The 13504-nt window shown below is 41.9% G+C and overlaps 1 protein-coding gene across 7 annotated transcripts in view; it reads right to left on the bottom strand.

Moving 5' to 3' along the window:
• Positions 1–13504, bottom strand: part of adcy7 (adenylate cyclase 7) — an 80844-nt gene that overhangs the window by 45510 nt on the left and 21830 nt on the right. For 6 of the 7 annotated variants that reach the window (XM_058381534.1, XM_058381531.1, XM_058381532.1 and 3 more), the window contains exon 2: positions 6704–6787. The gene's annotated coding sequence lies outside the window, so the exon portion shown is untranslated. Of the gene's footprint in view, positions 1–3642; positions 3818–6703; positions 6788–13504 lie in introns of all 7 variants that reach the window. The other variant, XM_058381533.1, reaches the window with a different exon arrangement.

Raw genomic sequence — 13504 nt, 5'->3', positions numbered from 1 at the left:
GGTGAGAACTGAGGATTTGGTGAGAACTCTGAGGATTTGGTGAGAACTCTGAGGATTTGGTGAGAACTAAGAACTCGGTGAGAATTTGGTGAGAACTCTGAGAACTCTGAGGATTTGGTGAGAACTCAGAATTTGGTGAGAACTCTGAGAACTCGGTGAGAATTTGGTGAGAACTCTGAGAACTCGGTGAGAATTTGGTGAGAACTCTGAGAACTCGGTGAGAATTTGATGAGAACTCTGAGAACTCTGAGGATTTGGTGAGAACTCTGAGGATTTGGTGAGAACTCTGAGAACTCGGTGAGAATTTGGTGAGAACTCTGAGAACTCGGTGAGAATTTGGTGAGAACTCTGAGAACTCGGTGAGAATTTGATGAGAACTCTGAGAACTCTGAGGATTTGGTGAGAACTCTGAGGATTTGGTGAGAACTCTGAGGATTTGGTGAGAACTCTGAGGATTTGGTGAGAACTCTGAGGATTTGGTGAGAACTAAGAACTCGGTGAGAATTTGGTGAAAACTCTGAGAACTCTGAGGATTTGGTGAGAACTCTGAGAATTTGGTGAGAACTCTGAGAACTCAGTAAGAATTTGGTGAGAACTCTGAGAACTCTGAGGATTTGGTGAGAACTCTAAGAACTCGGTGAGAATTTGGTGAGAACTCTGAGGATTTGGTGAGAACTGAGGATTTGGTGAGAACTCTGAGGATTTGGTGAGAACTAAGAACTCGGTGAGAATTTGGTGAAAACTCTGAGAACTCTGAGGATTTGGTGAGAACTCTGAGAATTTGGTGAGAACTCTGAGAACTCAGTAAGAATTTGGTGAGAACTCTGAGAACTCTGAGGATTTGGTGAGAACTCTAAGAACTCGGTGAGAATTTGGTGAGAACTCTGAGAACTCTGTGAGGATTTGGTGAGAACTCTGAGAACTCTAAGGATTTGGTGAGAACTCTGAGAACTCTGAGGATTTGGTGAGAACTCAGAACTCTGTGAGGATTTGGTGAGAACTCGGTGAGAACTCAGAATTTGGTGAGAACTCAGTAAGATGTGAGAACTCATTGAGAATTTGGTGAGAACTCAGTAAGATGTGAGAACTCATTGAGAATTTGGTGAGAACTCTGAGAACTCTGGGAGAACTCACTAATTCAGGTGTTGTTCTCGGCACCTGAATTCAGTGAATTGGAGGGGTGTCCCAAAACTTTTGGCAATATAAGTGTACTTATTATTATACTGTAAAGCCTTCATGATGGAGTGATGGAGATCTGCTACAGGAAGCAGAGACGAGCAGCAATGGTGCAGAGATACCGCTGGAAGATCTCCTCCATGTTTAACAGGTTTTATGATGTTTACTAACAAACACTTTCTCACAGGGACATGGAGCAGCTGGACCATATGATGCTGACATTCTGACTGCACAGGCATACAAAACTGATCAATTCATTCATTCATTCATTCATTCATTCATTCATTCGGGACATAACAGAAAAGAAAACACAAAAACTGCCTCCACAAACACACACACACGCAAAAATAAATAAACACAAACAAAAAATAAACTTGAAAGAAGGATGGACAGACGGATGGAAGAAAAGAAAAAAAAGAAGAAAGAAAGAAAGAAAGAGAGAAAGAAAGAAAGAGAGAGAGAGAGAGAGAGAGAGAGAGAGAGAGAAAGAAAGAAAGAAAGAAAGAAAGAAAGACAGAAAGACAGAAAGACAGAAAGACAGAAAGACAGAAAGACAGAAAGAAAGAAAGAAAGAAAGAAAGAAAGAAAGAAAGAAAGAAAGAAAGAAAAAGAAAGAAAGAAAGAAAGAAAGAAAGAAAGAAAGAAAGAAAGAAAGAAAGAAAGAAAGAAAGAAAGAAAGAGAGTGTGAGACAGTGTGTGTGTGTGTGAGAGAGAGAGAGTGTGCGTGTGTGTGAGAGAGTGTGTGTGTGAGAGAGAGAGTGTGTGTGAGAGTGTGTGTCTCTCAGAGTGAGTGTGTGTGTGTGTGTGTGTGTGTGTGTGTGTGAGAGAGTGTGTGAGAGAGTGTGTGTGTCTCAGAGTGAGTGTGTGTGTGTGTGTGTGTATCAAAGCAGCTCGGTCTGTATGGATGATATGAAACAGTAAGAAGGAGAAGAACAGAATGATAAACAGTAAAATGAAGGTGTAAAGGCGGAGTAAGTAGCGTCTCTCAGCACTGAGTACAAACCGCATCACTCCCCCACACACTCTCTCTCTCACACACTCTCTCTCACACACACACACACACTCTCTCTCACACACACACACACTCTCTCTCTCACACACACACTCTCTCCATCACAACACAGCGGCCATGGGCCACATCTGTGAGGGGAGCTGTGTAACCACGCAGGGCAAGCCGAGGACCAACATGGACGCCAAGCAGCGCAGTGGAAAATACTTCAGCACAGAAAACGTGAGGTGCATTTACAAAACCATTACTGCTAATGTGCACACACACACACGTACACGCACATGCACACACACACACACACACACACATACATGCACACACGTACATGCACACACACACACACACACACACGTACATGCACACACACATGCACATGCACCCCCCTCAGCTATTTACAGTGTTGCTAGCTCTAGCAAAGGTTTCATTTATTGAGAAAGAAAGAAAGAAAGAAAGAAAGAAAGAAAGAAAGAAAGAAAGAAAGAAAGAAAGAAAGAAAGAAGCGTGTGAACTCAGTAACAGTGACTGGAGGTTAAATGTACATTGTGTGAATTTTCCGATATAAAAAGAGTAATATCTGTTTATAGCCTGTAATGACCGGTATATTGACGGACAGATTAAAGTGTGTTATGGACGGACACAGACGTGAAGGTGAGTAATAACGCAGCATGGGCGGTGTAATAAAGTGCGAGTGTTTGCTCGTTTGACACGCAGGACCATCTGCTCCGTGTGTTTAGACCCGGCATGTGCTTCTCACCTCTCCTTCATTCACACACACTCTCTTCTCACCTCTCCTTCATTCACACACTCTCTCTTCTCACCTCTCCTTCATTCACACACTCTCTCTTCTCACCTCTCCTTCATTCACACACTCTCTCTTCTCACCTCTCCTTCATTCACACACTCTCTCTTCTCACCTCTCCTTCATTCACACACTCTCTCTTCTCACCTCTCCTTCATTCACACACTCTCTCTTCTCACCTCTCCTTCATTCACACCCTCCCTCCTCTCCCCTCTCCTTCATTCACACACCTCTCTCTTCTCACCTCTCCTTCATTCACACACTCTCTCTTCTCACCTCTCCTTCATTCACACACTCTCTCTTCTCACCTCTCCTTCATTCACACACTCTCTCTTCTCACCTCTCCTTCATTCACACACTCTCTCTTCTCACCTCACCTTCATTCACACTCTCTCTTCTCACCTCTCCTTCATTCACACACTCTCTCTTCTCACCTCTCCTTCATTCACACACTCTCTCTTCTCACCTCTCCTTCATTCACACACTCTCTCTTCTCACCTCTCCTTCATTCACACACTCTCTCTTCTCACCTCTCCTTCATTCACACACTCTCTCTTCTCACCTCTCCTTCATTCACACACTCTCTCTTCTCACCTCTCCTTCATTCACACACTCTCTCTTCTCACCTCTCCTTCATTCACACACTCTCTCTTCTCACCTCTCACATGCTTTCTTAACCCAGTCCTTCATGAACAGTCCATTACTTTGGGATAGAAAACAGAAATCATCTCGAATCACGAATCTGCTCTTGTTCCCTGTAAAATCCCGGCTGGAGATGAGACCAACTGAAGACATTACCATCAAGCGTCATTATCGTTAAAACAGGCGGCGTTCTGTCAATTAAATATATGAGAAAAGAAAATGAAGGTTATGTAAACTAGTGAGCCGATCCACACCATCAGACTTTAGAAGATCAGATCTGAAGCCATTACAATGATGTACGATTTAGACTTAGATGAGATTTAATGAAACAAAAAAAGAGGGATGATGTGAGAGAGAGAGAGAGAGAGAGAGAGAGAGAGAGAGAGAGAGAGAGTGTGAGAGTGAGAGGGTCTTTTCACAGGAAATATCTTCCACCATCAAAAAAGGACATCAGTGATATCTTCAGGAAATAAAGACAATAGGAATCTCAGGGTCATTTACAGGGAACTCCCATCAGTGTGTGTGTGTGTGTGGGTGAGAGAGAGAGAGAGAGAGAGAGAGAGAGAGAGAGAAAGAGTCACACACACCACCCTTTTACTGACAGTATAAATGAATTATATTCCCGTATCTGTGTAGCAGCCTGGAAAATCCTTCCCATGACGCCTTCTTGACATTTTTAACTATTATATAAATACAGTTCTGAAAACTGCAGACCTTCTGTACATGGAGCTCACCCTAAAGTTCCCCTGTGTCTCAAGTCTCCTTTCACACCCTTTCACACCAGGGTTCTCCATAACAAGTCAAGGTCAATTTTAACGTCTACTTAAGTACAAAAAGATGAAAAATGACATCATTCCAATTCCACTGAAGACTCCACACCGACCTCAACATACTTTATGTCAGCAGCAGCGACATCTCTCTGCTACACTGATCTCACATTCATTTAACATCTGTGAGGTACAGAAATCACCGATTCATTCAAAGAAAGAAAGAAAGAAAGAAAGAAAGAAAGAAAGAAAGAAAGAAAGAAAGAAAGAAAGAAAGAAAGAAAGAAAGAAAGAAAGGAAGGATAGTTTAGTGAATGGATGTATTGAATAGAAAGATAGAAAAAGAATAGAACGTAGAAAGAAAGAAAGAAAGAAAGAAAGAAAGAAAGAAAGAAAGAAAGAAAGAAAGAAAGAAAGAAAGAAAGAAAGAAAGAAAGAAAGAAAGAAAGAAAGAAAGAAAGAAAGAAAGAAAGAAAGAAAGAAAGAAAGAAAGAAAGGAAGAAAGGAAGGAAGAAAGGAAGAAAGGAAGGATAGTTTAGTGAATGGATGTATTGAATAGAAAGATAGAAAAAGAATAGAATGTAGAAAGAAAGAAAGAAAGAAAGAAAGAAAGAAAGAAAGAAAGAAAGAAACTCGGAAGGAAGGAAAAATGAAGGATGAGAGGAAGGAAGGAAGGGGGATGACAGAAAAAAAAGGAAAAATGGAGGATGATAGGATGAGCGGAAGGACAGAAGGAAGGGAGGAAGAAGGAAAATGGAGGATGAGCAGAAGGAAGGAAGGAAGGAAGGAAGGAAGGAAGAAGAGCAAAAGTAAGGAAAAAGGGAGGATAAGAGGAAGGAAGGAAGGAAGGAAGGAAGGAGGATGACAGAAAGGAAGGAAAAATGGAGGATGAGAGGAAGGAAGGAAGGAAGGAAGGAAGATGAGAGAAAGGAAGGAAAAAAGGAGGATGATAGGATGAGCAGAAGGAAGGAAGGAAGGAAGGAAGGAAGGGGAGCCTCTTTGCTCACTGATCTCTATTCATCTGTGAGGTACAGAAGATGAATTCCTTCAGCAGTGTGAGAGTGGAGCATTAACCCACTGAGAAAGCTGAACAAACCTTCACACAAACCCTCGTGTTCCATAGATATCTGTGATTACTGATAGTATTTCTTGTGAATTTGGAAAAATAAAAATAAAAACCATCAGAAGCTGCTACCAGTCACTAGAATTGACTTTCTTTAGAAATACATTCAAGCAGATTTTTGTTTTTTGTTTTGAGTAAAAAAGCACAAAAAACAGGAAGCTGAGATGCATCAAAGAACGCCATTTTGTTTTGCTGAAAGTTGCTCAAGCTAACAACAAGCTACTAATCACTGTATACGTTTACGAAACAGGCGAAGAGGAGAGGGAGATGACGAGATACAACACTGACGACCTCGAACCTGCAGACTCCACACTTTCATTAACCCTGAGATCTGTCTACGATTCCTAGAACTATCTGACTGTTTACAGCCTGATTAAAACCCTTCTCCATTTTCATGAAGAATCTGAGATTCTGTGTCTGATTACAAAACGAAATCAAAATTGGTTTTGTTGCACTTTCACTACGGAACTTCCTGTTTCTTACTGGAGATCTTTGACCTAGCTACTTACACAACATGTGGCTGAGAAAGCAGCCTAAATAAATCGGTTATGTTGTTTTGGGGTGAACTTTCTAGAAGGAACAAATTCTAGATTCCGGATAATAATAACGCAGATATCAACGATGACGAAGGCTAGAAATGAATAAATGATTATAGCATGTGTATAACAGGGCAGCATGGTGGCTTAGTGGTTAGAAAGAAGGTCCTGGGTTCAAATCCCGGGTTCGAATAGGCAGGGGCCTTTCTGTGTGGAGTTTGCATGTTCTCCCCGTGCCTGCGTGGGTTTACTCCTCGGTACTCCGGTTTCCTCCCACAATCCAAAAACATGTACATTAGGTTGATTGGTCATTCTAAATTGCCCATAGGAGTGAGTGTGAGTGTGTGTGGTTGTCTGTCTATATGTGTGGCCCTGTGATGGACTGGTGACCTGTCCAGGGTGTACCACTGCCTTAGGCTCCAGCAGATCCCCGTGACCCTAATTAATAATAAAGCGGGTATAGACAATGGATGGATGGATGTGTATAACAGGTATATTAACGGCTTAAACTCTGTTATGAATGAGTTCATAGGTCATTATGTATAGTATCCTTCAAAGGAAGTGCTACTTCTGCCTTATAATATCCAGACTAAAGTCTCAGAGACGTCTGATGACGAAATCTACCGAAAATGTTCCAAGTCAAGCACTTACCATGAGAGTCAGCCGGTCATCCTGTGCGTTAGCGGTGTGTTTTAGACTTCCAGGTTCCTCAGGGCTAAGCAGTGACCTCACAACCTAAACAGAAAGAGTTACCGGTCATTTAAATGTTATTCCAGCTTTGACGTTTCAGACAGACGCGCTCATTTTCTGAAGTCATTTTGAAGACTTGCACTGTCAGTGCTCATAAAATGCTCAGTGCTCACACACACACATATATATATATATACACACACACATACACACATGTTCAACATAAACAATATTTAAGCAGATGCACTGAGCTGATGAGAAGATGAGTACAGCACTCATGACTTATGAACACTTATGTCTTAAATATCAACTATTCTAAAAAATTCTAACAGTAGGCAAACCCTGTAACCTATTCAACAAGAGTGTGTGTGTGTGTGTGTAAGATGGCAAGATAGACTCATTTTATCATTACAGACTGTCATCGGTAATTAGATGACTCACCTGCAGTAGCGTGTGTGTGTGTGTGTGTGTGTGTGAGAGAGAGAGTGTGTGTGTGTGTGCGTGTGAGAGAGAGAGTGTGTGTGTGTGTGCGTGTGAGAGAGAGAGTGTGTGTGTGTGTGTGTGTGTGTTTCAAATGGTCACTGTTGACTGCAGTCTATTGAAATATGGTTTGGTTAATTATTTTAGATCTTTCTTCATATGCGGTTCATATCCTAATCCCGGGGTGTCCGATCTCATCCAGAAAGGGCCGGTGTGTGTGTGTGTAGGCTTTCATTCCAACCAAGCAGAAGCTACACCTGATTCCAACTGGCTAATCAGTAGACCTTGGCTTTCAGTGGACTCAGGTGTGGCTTCTGCTCAGTTGGAATGAAAACCTGCACCCACACCGGCCCTTTGTGGAGAAGATTGGACACCCCTGTCCTAATCCTTATCTCCTAGTTATGGAAATATCACATTTAAAAATTATTGTTGGGTCATTTTAGAGAGACAGACAGACAGACAGACAGACAGAAAGAGAGAGACAGAAAGACAGAGAGATAGAGACAGAAAGACAGACAAGAAGGCAGAGAGACAGACAGACAGAGAGAGAGAGAGAGAGAGAGAGAGAGAGAGAGAGAGAGAAACAGACAGACAGATAGGGAAACAGAAAGACAGACAGAGAGACTAAGACAGAGAGAGACAAAAAGACAGAGAGACAGAAAGACAAACAAGGAGAGACAAGGGAAAAACAGTCAGAGTGACAGACAGAAAGAGAGACAGAAAGAAAGAAAGAAAGACAGACAGACGGAGTGACAGAAAGAAAGAGAGACAGAAAGAAAGAAAGAAAGAAAGAAAGAAAGAAAGAAAGAAAGAAAGAAAGAAAGAAAGAAAGAAAGAAAGAAAGACAGACAGACGGAGTGACAGAAAGAAAGGCAGACGGACAGAGTGACAATGTCAGAAAGGCAGAGAGAGAGACAGAAAGACAGACAGAAAAAGAGACAGACAGACAGAGTGACAGACAGAAAGAAAGACTGCTCTTGCTGTTTTGTTAAACCATATATATTCATATATAACTTGTTATATAATTTGTTGATAATTTCTAAGACAAAAAGACGGGATAAAAAGAAACTTTTCCACAAGGCACAACTTTCCCCCCTACTCACGTTAATTTATTCTTTTTTTAATAACTTTAATAAATAAATGGGTAGCGTTGGAAATTTGGGTCCAGGGAAATGTCAAGAAATGGTCTCTCTTTTGACTTATTCTAAAAATACTTTTTTATTTTAAGTGTAATGTTCAAGTGTCCTAAGTTTCCAAAGCTAGATATTGTGTTATTGTATACAATTACAGTTACATATTATACGTACAATTACATATCTGATTTCATTAAATAGTTGAGAATTAAAAAAAATACCTGTGTTTGGAACTTTTGTGACAAAGACTGAGGTACATGGAATAAAACATGATAACATGTGACTTCACGTGTGTCTTCCTCTTAGTCACACACTTCTCACGCGTTTTCTCAAATCGGCTCATGCTGAATCCTGAGATGGATATATCTGTGTGTGTGTGTGTGTGTGTGTGTGTGTGTATATGGCGAGGAAAACGCGACCAGGAGAGTTACATAACTTTTAACAGCTAACCCACAACTTATGTAACTTTGCAACTCTGTCACAACACAAAGTTGTGCAAAGTATTTACAGAAACTGCCTTCAGTCTTCACCCACCTTAAAATCTCAAATCTCACCTCAAAATATAAAGCTGAAATGAAATGAAATGAAATGAGAACGAAGCTCCAGGTATGAGGCACTCCTGACGTTTTTTTGTGTGAAAGGAAAAGACACACAAACTTCATTATTTTTTATTGGTCGGGTTAAAGACAAATAAAACAAAAATTAAAAGAAATGACGGATTTTGTGCTGGGTCGGATGGAACTAATGGACTAACAAATCAGGACTCCACTTACACTACATTTAATCTGTGTGTGGAGAACTAAAGTCTCTCTCTGTCTCTCTCTGTGTTTCTCTCTCAGTGTCTCTCCTTCTCTCTGTCATTTTATCTCTCTCTCCCTGTCTCTTTCTCTCTCTGTTTTTCTTTCTCTCTGTCTCTCTCTCCGATTGTCTCCCTCTGTGTTTTTCTCTCAGTGTCTCTCTTTCTCCGTCATTCTCTCTCTCTCTGTGTCTTTCTATCTCTGTCTCTTTCTCTCTCTGTCTGTTTCTTTCTCTCTGTCTCTTTGTCTCTCTCTGGCTGTCTCTCTCTGTTTCTCTGACTATTTCTCTCTCTCTCTCTCTCTCTCTCTCTCTCTCTCATCTGTCGGCTCTCTTCTCTCCACACTCCTCTCCTCTGTCGCTCTGATCTCAAAGCACTCGTTGTACAAGTAGCTGGGTGCCTCAGTGTTCAATTACGCTGGTTCAGCTGTGTGTGTGTGTGTGTGTGTGTGTGTGTTTAGACTCTGGGCAACGATGTGCACCCTAGTTCTGTTACACACGGTTTCTGTCGCTGTGGCTATGAGCAGTGGAATGCGCTACAAAAGATAGAGTTTAAAGCGTTACGCAATAAAAACATGCCATGCTAGCCTGTTTGGACACCTACACTCTCTTTCTCTCTCACACACACACACACTATATCTCTCTCTTAAACACACACACACACACACACTATATCTCTCTCTTAAACACACACACACTATCAGGAGTGTATTCAATTTTAAAGGCCAAAAGCCAGCAACAAAGGCAGGGGCCCTTTCCTTTTCTGTTGGAGTTTACAGAAATGTTCTTATATAATACACACATTTTTCATTGATTTTTTTCCCATCCTGATAAGATATTAAAAGATTCCCTTCAAGATTTTGTATGAAAGTGGATAATAAAACTTCTATAATACTCCAACAAAAATGTTTTATTTAAACCATTACACAAGGAAGAGCGTTCAAAACCCAACACAGTTTTATTTTTCCCTTTGCCTAACTTCTCTGAGCCTCAGGAAAGGGAGGAGTAGGGCAAGGTTAGGTAGAGACAGGATGGGTAGGGTGGGGTAGGGTGGAGAAGGGTTGGGATGGGAAGGTTAGGGTAGGGTAGGGTAAAGGGGTAGGAAATAGATAGGTTAGGTAAAGTAGAGAAGGGAATGGATGGGTTAGAAGGATAGGGTACAGATGGGTAAGTAAGGGTAGGATGGGAAGGGGATGGTAAGGTAGGGAAATGTTGGGTAGGATGGTAGATAAGCTAAGAGTAGGAAAGGGTAGTAGGAGGTAGGAACAAATAGGAAGGGTATGAATGGGTGTGAAAGGATAGGGAAGAGAATGGTAGTTTAGGGAAGTACAGTGAATAGTGGAATAGAAAAGCATAGGGATGGGAAGGGTGGGGTAGTGATAGGATGGGTAGGAATGGGTAAGGTGAGGAAGTGTTGGAATGGGTAGGGTAAAGGGGTAGGAAAGAGATTGGTTGGGTAAAGCAGAAAAGTGAATGGATGGGTAACAAGGATAGGGTAGAGATAAGTAAGTTAGGGTAGGATGGGGAGGGAATGGTAGGGTAGAATAGGAAAGGGTACAGTAGGGAAAGGTTGGGTTGGATAGGGGAGAGAATGGTAGGGTAGGGAAGGAAAGAGTACAGTAGTAAAGTGAATGGAAAGGTAGGAATGGGTAAGGTGAGGAAGAGTTGGAATGCATAGGTTAGGGTTGGGTAAAGAGGTAGGAAAGAAATAGGTTGGGTAAAGTAGAAAAGGGAATGGGTGGGTTAGAAGGATAGAGTATAGATGGATAAATAAGGGTAGGATAGGGAGGGTAGGAATAAATAGGAAAAGTATGAAGGATAGGGGAGGGAATGGTAGGGTAGGGAAGCAAGGATACTGTAGGGAAAGGTTGGGTAGGAAAAGGTAGACAAGGTAAGGGTACTTAAAGGTAGTAGAGGGTTGGAAAAAAGAGGAAGGGTATGAATGGGTGTGAAAGGATAGGGAAGAGAACGGTAGGTTAGGTTAGGGAAGGACAGGGAATGGTGGAGTAGGAAAGAGTAGGGATGGGTAGGGTGAGGAATAGAAGGGAAGGGTACAAATAGGTAAGGTGAGGAAGGGTTGGAATGGATAGGGTAAAGGGGTAGGAAATAGATTGGTTGGGTAAAGCAGAAAAGGGAATGGATGGGTTACAAGGATAAGGAAGAGATGGGTAAGTTAGGGTAGGATGGGGAGGGAATGGTAGGGAAGGGTAGACAAGGTAAGGATACAGAAAGGTAGTTGAGGGTTGAAACAAATAGGAAGGTTATGAAGGATAGGGGAGGGAATAGTAGGAAAGAGAAGGGAAGGGTAAGGATGGGTCGGTTAGGGTAGGGTAAAGGGATAGGAAAGAGATAGGTTGAGCAAAGTAGAGAAAAGAATGGATGGGTTGGAAGGACAGGATAGAGATGGGTAAGTTAGGGTAGAATAGGAAGGGAATGGTAGAATAGGGAAGGAAAGGGTACAGTAGGAAAAGGTTGGGCAGGAAAAGGTAGACAAGTTAAGGGTACGGAAGTTTAGAGGAGGGAAGGAACAAATAGGAAGAATAGGGGAGGGAAGAGTAGGGTAGAAAATTGTAGACAGGGTACAGGGTAGTAGATGGTTGGAACAAACAGGAAGGGTATGAATGGGTGTGGAAAGATGGGGGAGGGAATAATCGGTTAGGGAAGGACAGGGCATGGTGGAGTAGGAAAGGGTAGGGGAGGGGAGGGAATGATGGAGTAGGGAAGGGAAGGCAAAGGGAAGGGAAGAGCAGGTAGAATAGGGTAGGGTAGGGTATTTTGGGGAAGGGTAGAGTAGTGTGGGGGCAGAGAAAAGTAAAAATATATGTATATTTTGACTGAGGTGCCTTTTTAATTTAAAAAAGTGTGTGGGGGTAATAAACCCTCCAAACTGCAAAAAATAAAGTGTTACATACAATCTTAAGAAAAGAAAGAAGAAGGAAGCAAGAAAAAACTGATAGAGAAGGAGGGACAAACAGGCAGGCTTGAATCTTCCAATTCACGACAGTTTTTTTTTTCTTTCACTCTCTCTCTCTCTCTCTCTCTCTCTCCCCCCAACCACACACACTAACAAAACCATTCAAAAGTCTGTAACCTTGAAAAATTGTGCACCACACAACACACTCTCTAACTTCACCTGTGTGTGTGGTGTGTGTGTGTGTGGTGTGTGTGTGTGTGTGTTGTGAGAGAGATGTGGAGTTTGTGTGTGAGTGAAAAGGCTGTTGGTTGATTATTAGCTTAGCTGTAATGACAGTGCCATCACACATCATTACTCACCCTCCTTTTAAGACGCACACACACACACACACACACACACAAGCTTTTCTCCTTCTGCTGGACAAAACAGATTCCTGCACACATACACACACACCATCACATCACAACTCGCATTCACAAACCGAAAGGACAGACTGATCAACATTTTGCAAAATAAATAAATGAACGCCTCCATCTACCTTTTGTGATACAATACACGAAAAATCATTGTCGTTATCCCGACACTAAGCTTAGATTATGACTTTCCAGCTCATACTTTGCTATTCTTTTTAAAGCAGCAGACTAAATATCAGAATAAAAATGTATTCACAGAACATTAGGCAACTAAGATACGACATGAAAAGCACAGAGTCGCATGCTAACTAGCTACAGTACTATCTCATTGTTGATGGTGATGTAGGCTAATAACTACCTGATACACTCACTCTTAACAAGATAGATAAGATGTCGTAAACGTCAGTCAGTGATGACAAAACCTTCACAATGCAACTTCACAGGAGTGTGTTTTTTTAGCTTTAGTTTGAGGTCTTGTTTGCTACACCGTCCACTGCTCCAGTGATACTGCACTTCCTGGAGCTTTTTATCGTGGTCTTTTGCGTATTAAACACTTCAAAAGAAAACACTCTCCGCCCTTGAGTACATAGTGAACTTTTTTTTTTCCTTTTTTGATCATTTCCTTTTTTACTTTCAACTTTCTGAGGCATTTTTAGCTCAGAGGCCACCTTAGTTGTGTTTATTCCATCTGCCATTATATTCTGGATGACGTAGCTTAGTGGTTAAGGTGTTGGACTACTGAGCAGAAGGTTGTGTGTCCAAATCCCAGATCCATCAAGCTGCCACTGCTGGGCCCCTGAGGCCTGGGTTGAGTATTTCAGACACCACTTGGATTTTTCTGGGAGTTTCAGACTCAACCAGCTATAGTTTCAATAGTTACATTTAATTTTTTTTATCCTAGCGTTTATCCCACACAATGGCAGGGTCCGCTGTTCGTAGCGGCTCGTTTGAGCCGCATGATTTGGCACAGGTTTTACGCCAGATGCCCTTCCGGTTGCCACCCTCCGAGTTTTTATCCGGGCTCGGG

Source organism: Hemibagrus wyckioides, linkage group LG27, assembly GCF_019097595.1.
Source record: "Hemibagrus wyckioides isolate EC202008001 linkage group LG27, SWU_Hwy_1.0, whole genome shotgun sequence".
NCBI classification, from domain to species: Eukaryota; Metazoa; Chordata; class Actinopteri; order Siluriformes; family Bagridae; genus Hemibagrus; species Hemibagrus wyckioides.
This window is presented reverse-complemented; position numbering and strand designations above follow the sequence as displayed.